The following is a 6,446-nucleotide window of genomic DNA, read 5'->3' on the forward strand; positions in this document are numbered from 1 at the left end:
CTGAGCACTAACTGCACGAATGATGAGAGCTGAGGTAATCGCGATCACACTCGCGGCATACATTCACAACGCGAGTTCAGTCTGGCGCGTTTCAGTTCATGCCTTTACAAGCTTAACTTTCATAGAAATTAATTTGAGAAGTTAATAGACTTACATTGCTCCCCATAGCTCCGTTTAAATGAGTGCCTGCAGCCTCAAGCCGAGCTCTCCCTGCAAGCTGAGTGTGATCTCCCCATCCCCCACGCGCGGATTCAAAACATGCGGAAATGGCTCCCTCTGCTGGCTGTAGTCTTTAGCCTTTGGGCAAACATTCCTCCTATGATGCAAAAATCGTCAATTTGCATCATAGGAGGAATTATTCCAGAAATAAAATGCATAAATCTCTTGTCTCAGGGAGATATGAGGGGGGAAAGCACAATCATTTGAATATACTCCAGGGTTTCTACTGATACAAAGCCATATGCTAATCGCTGAAGTAACCCTTTAATAAGTCTGTCTAAATGATGCCCTATTATTGACTGTTTTATTTTTATTGTATTTGTTTATTTTCTTTGTATTTGCTTTTCTAAATGGATGTAATACTCCTATATTGTTTACTCTTGGTTATCTGTTTCTTTATTTAGCTATTTAGAATTATCGGACAGTATGGACGCCATTGGTGGTGAGGGTTGGGGATTGTTAAATGTGATTTATAGTGTAAAAATCAATAAAAAAAACTTTGAAAGAAGACTGAGAGTTTTGCAGTAACATCTGATGGATGGACATCGAGGGCTGTTAAGAGTTGCATCACAGTCACGGCATGTTATTACCGCAGAGTGAGAAATGAAGAGTAGCCAAAGTTTTAAAAGCGGCCATACAAGAGAGGGAGCTTAAATCTGGTCAACGGAGACAACAAACGCAATATGGATGTGGTAGTGAGAGAAGCCGGGTAGTCCCCTCATATTAAGTGTTTTGCGCACACATTCAATCTTGCTTCGCAAGCAGGATTGCATGTTCCGCGCGTCAGTCACTTTCTTGGTCGCATGAGAGAAGTTGTGGATTTATTTCACCGCAGTGCCACAGCAACAACTGTGCTCGCAGCAAAGCAAAAGACGCTTGAGATCGCATCACATAAGCTCATAATGGATGTTGTTAGACGATCAAACAGCTCAATGGAGATGCTGGAACAAGCTGCTATAATGGCAGCGATCTTGAGCACAGAGTTGCGGCAAAAAATGCCTATCATCTCCATACTATGGATAGCAGCGACATCAGCCATTCAGAAGGAATTGTAAACATTCTTAAACTGCTGAAAAAAGCCTCCACTTGATGAAAAGAGGGCCAACCTCTCACTCATTGTGCACTTGAAATCCATAATCGAACAGAGTATGACACTGGACGAGAAACACTCCACAATTATCGCGTATGTAAACTTACATCTGTGAAGAAAAGAAGTTCAGTAAAGCTTGTGAAAGAATCTCCTTGTCGTGGCTCATTCCACCCGCGTTTCCGTGCATTCATCTAAAAGCAGCAGCACGACAACTGGTGTCAGAAGCGGGGATTTTCTTCATCTGAATGTGTTTGAAACTCTGTGGATTAATCCATGATGATATTGGATATTGGCCAAATAAGACGGCAGTGAATGTTAGCGCTTTGCCAGGCTGTGCGAGTGAGTAAGTTGACGTCATTGCACCCGATGAGAACCGTGTTGACTCAACTACAGTGCTGAGCGGTCGGAGAGATTAAGAAAAACAAATACTCCTGGAGGACATCTTTGAGAGTTATTGACAAAAAAATAAATAAATAATAATAAGACTACTTTACACATAAAAAGCGCTTCGCCATTGTTGAAGACCAGGCAGGAAGCGTGACTTAAGTTGACGTCACCGCACCCGATGAGAACCGTGTTGACTCAATCACACTAAAAAAAAAAAAAAAAAAAAAAAAAAAAAATCAAATGCTCCTGAAAGGTTTCTGTCAAGATAATTGACTGTAAAAACAAGAAAAAAAAAAGAAGAAAATAAATAAATAATTATATATATATATAAATATATATATAAAAGAGAAAGACAGAAACAACACAGATTGTAAACAGAGAAATATTAAAACATGTCCCAGGAAGAGTTATACCAAGGAGCAATGGCAGCGGCAGCCCCTGATCCCGACCAACCTCCAGACTGGTTAAAAGCAATGCTCGAAAATCAGAGCAAGAATAATGAGCAACTGCGAATGATGATGACTCCAATATTGAACCATATTGCGAGTAGTACACAAGCCCCGCAAACTTCCATGGCCACTTTGCCCAGGTTGGACACCCGTGAGAGCTCGCAGCCCACAGTTAGAGAGAGGCGGATGCCTTACTGCGATTCATTGTTTCCCTTAGAGAATGCAGAGAGATCACGCAACATTACAAGTGGACCCTTTGCTGCTGAGCTGGAAGTCATACAACAGAGAGCACGTACTTCGGGCCCCACCAGAGCTACCCCCTCCATAGAGACAGGTGTTAGACACCGAAATAGTGAGCGTGGCTCCCAGCTACTGCCACCTTCTCATGCTGTTGAACAAAGAAACACCATTCCTCAGCATCAAGGCCAACCCATTTTTCAAGAGGGTCCCAGAGCAAAGCTCGCTATTTTTGATGGTACTGGGGACTGGGAATCATTTCTAGTACCATTTGAACGGCAGGCCAGAAAGTATGGATGGAGTGGAGCCCACAGGGTGGATTATTTACATGAATGTCTGAGAGGAGCAGCAATTAAGTACGTCTGTTCACTTCCTGAGCATATTCGAGAAGACTACACTCTTCTGAAAGAGCAGCTAACTCAGCGTTTTGGTCAACGAGACCCCCCAACCACAATTAGAAGGAAGCTGGGAGAACTCCGCCAGTTCAAAGAGTCGGCAGCAGAGTTTGCAGAAGAGGTACAACGTCTAGTCACCTTAGCCTACCCTGGTGTGGACCTTGATCTGCAAGACCAACTTGCCACAGACTTCTTCCTCAAGGGGCTTCGTAACCAAAAGGTGGCTTATGAAGTAATGAACAAGGATCCTCATTCGTTAGTGGAGGCTCAACGACTTGTAGAGGCCCATGAGCACAATTATCGAGCCACCATGGGGCGTGATGTTGATGTAAAGAGCAGAGCTAGACGCATTTCCTGGGCAGATGATGACGACGTGTCCATTGAAACACCAGCAACCTCACGTAGGGTGCATAGTCCAAGCTACGTCACTGCAGACCAGCTAGCTCTTCTCACACAGAAAACTGCATTCCTAACAGAGACAGTGGAGAGAATTAGTAAGAACTATGTCACTGCTGACCAGTTTCACCTGCTGATGAAAAAATTGGAGCAGTTGCAATCAAAACTAGACAATCCTGTAGCTAAAGAGCCAAGAAAGCTGGAGGAAGCAAATCAGGAAAGGAGGCGAGGGCGGTCTCCAACACTTAGTAATGCAGCACAAACCAGATCCTACTCACCAAGTCCCAGCCGCGCTGGAGTGGGTTTGTGCTATCACTGTGGCGAAGAAGGACACTTTCGCAGAGAGTGTGGGAGACTATCAACCCTACCACCCAACTCCAGTCAAAGTAGTAAGGATCAAAGCCACAGTACTGCCCCGAGAGACCCAGTAAGCTGGAGAAGCCAGTCCCCTACAGCACAGGTGGGACGCACAAAAAGTAGAGGACCAAGCTTGCTCATTGATGCAACTGTGAACAGCATTCCAGTGAAAGCCGTTGTAGACACAGGAGCTGAAGCAACAGTTATCTCAGAGACCTTGTATAAGCAGTTTCCCTTAAATAAGCAGATAGCTTTAACACAGACATGCCTCCACAGTGCAGAATCAGGGAAAGACATGAGTGCGAAGGGTGGACTAAAAGTTAAATTCCAAATCGGTACCTGGAGTGCAGAATGGGAAGTTTTTGTGGCTCCGATACGTGACTCTGTCCTTTTGGGCCTAGATCTTCTGCAGGCTGCAAATGTAACAATCCACACGAGTGGCAAAGTATTCATTGAGGAGGAGCTGGTTCCTGCTAAGATTGTCGGCGGTGATGGAACAGACTATCATGTTGCACGAGTGGTCCTGGAGACAGACACAATGTTACCTCCAGAAAGTGAATGTCTTGTCTGGGGTGAAGTTGACAACCCAAGACCTGGTGTCTGTGCTGTTTTGGAACCATACCTAATCACAGAAACTGTGGCTTCTGGAAGTGTTGTCACAACCATGGAGCAACGGGTGATTGTCAGGCTCTGCAATCTTTCCAGCAACAAGACCACCTTACTGAAAGGAGCCTGCCTTGGTCTCTTGGTTGAAACTTATCCTGATGAGAGCTTGTCCAATTACACACAGCAAGAAGAGGAATGTAGTCTTCTAGAGCAGAGTGATGATACAGATCATTCAGAACTGAGAAGACTGACAACTGCCACTGACTTACCCGAGCACCTCCAAGCCCTTTTTGCTGCTTCAAGTGGGACATTAAGTGAGGAACAGCAACAACGACTTGTTAAGCTCCTGCATTCATACAGGTTTCTATTTGCCATTTCAGATGATGACCTGGGATTCTTAACAGCTGTCACTCACAGGATAAACACTGGAGCTGCTAGGCCAGTACGCCAGCCCGTAAGACGGACTCCCCTTGGATTTCAAGGGGAAGAGGAAAGGCATCTCAAGGCTATGCTGGAAGCAGGAGTCGTTACACCTTCCTCCTCTGAGTGGGCATCACCTGTGGTGTTAGTCCGTAAAAAGGATGGTGGGGTCCGCTGGTGTGTTGACTATAGGCGCCTGAACAGCCTGACAACTAAGGATGCTTATCCTCTACCCAAGATTGAGGAATGCCTGGATGTTCTTGGTGGCGCCTGTGTCTTCTCTACCTTAGACCTCCAGTCTGGGTACTGGCAAATTGCAGTTGATGAAATGGATAGAGCAAAGACGGCCTTCATCACCCGCTATGGCCTATATGAATATACTCGTATGCCCTTTGGATTGTGCAATGCTCCAAGCACTTTTCAAAGGGCAATGGAGCTTGTTCTTCGAGGACTTCAGTGGGAAACCCTTCTGATTTACTTAGATGACATCATCATCCTGGGAAAAGGGGTAGATGAGAGCCTTGATCATCTCGAAGTTGTATTCCAACGGCTAAATAGTTATGGGTTGAAGCTGAAGCCATCCAAGTGTCATCTGCTCAAAGATGAAGTCCTTTTTCTGGGCCATGTCGTCAGTGGTGAAGGTATACGCCCGAATCCAGCTTTGATTAAGGACGTGGAAGCTTGGAAAACACCCACAAATGTGCATGAGCTAAAGGCCTTCCTTGGACTGTGTAACTACTACAGAAAGTTTGTCCCATCATTTTCTGAGTTGGCCAGCCCTCTAAATGAACTCTTGCGCAAAGAAGTAGTGTTCCTGTGGACTGAGGGGCACCAAAATGCCTTTACACAGCTCAAGGAAAAGTTAACTTCTGCACCGATACTTGGGTATCCTTCTGCGGAAGGGAAATATATCCTTGACACAGATGCATCCAATCACAGCATTGGATCAGTGTTATCACAACTCCAGTGGGGAGAGGAGAGAGTTATTACTTACGCAAGTACCCACCTTACACCAGCTCAGAGAAGATACTGTGTAACAAGACGAGAGTTGCTAGCTATTGTCTGCTACACCCGTCAATTTCGACACTACCTGCTTGGTAAGAAGTTCCTTTTGCGCACCGATCACAACAGCCTTACCTGGTTATTCCGTTTCAAACACCCTGAGGGACAGCTTGCACGATGGCTGGAGGAGCTCAGCCAGTATGATTTTGACATTGAGCACAGGGCTGGAAGACACCATTCAAATGCTGATGCAATGTCAAGATGTGATGGCGAGATTCACAATGTGTGTAACTGCTATCAGGCAGGGAAGGATGTTTCAGATTTGCCATGTGGAGGTTGTCAACACTGCCAAAGACTCCATGACCGCTGGGAGAGGTTTGAAGAAGATGTTGACGACGTTGTGCCACTTGCAGTAAGACGTATTGAATGTGAAACAAAGGAACACAAGGACACTTGTTCAGGTGAAGAGAGCTGGCCAGCTGCAGAGTTGCGTGGAGCCCCACATGTGAACTGGTTAGAAACCATGACTAAAGAACGGCTTGCTCAAGAACAAAAAGCTGATCCTGAACTCTCAATTTTGCATGAGTGGAAAGAGAGTGGAATCCTTCCCACAAAGGAGCAAGTAGCATTGAAAAGTCCTGCTGTGAGAAAATACTGGCTGTGCTGGCCGCAAGTCGAAATACATCAAGGGGTTCTCTTTTATCGTTGGGAGAGGCCTGGAGGACTCAGTCCATCCCTGCTGCTGTTAGTACCATCCTTAATGCAAGCAGAAGTGTTACAAGCCTGCCATAACCCACCACAATCTGGCCATTTGGGGGAAGGTAAGACATTGGAGCGACTTCGTCAGAGTTTTTACTGGTATGGCATGGGTGGAGATGTGCATTTGCA

Source organism: Pseudorasbora parva, chromosome 16, assembly GCF_024679245.1.
Source record: "Pseudorasbora parva isolate DD20220531a chromosome 16, ASM2467924v1, whole genome shotgun sequence".
NCBI lineage: Eukaryota > Metazoa > Chordata > Actinopteri > Cypriniformes > Gobionidae > Pseudorasbora > Pseudorasbora parva.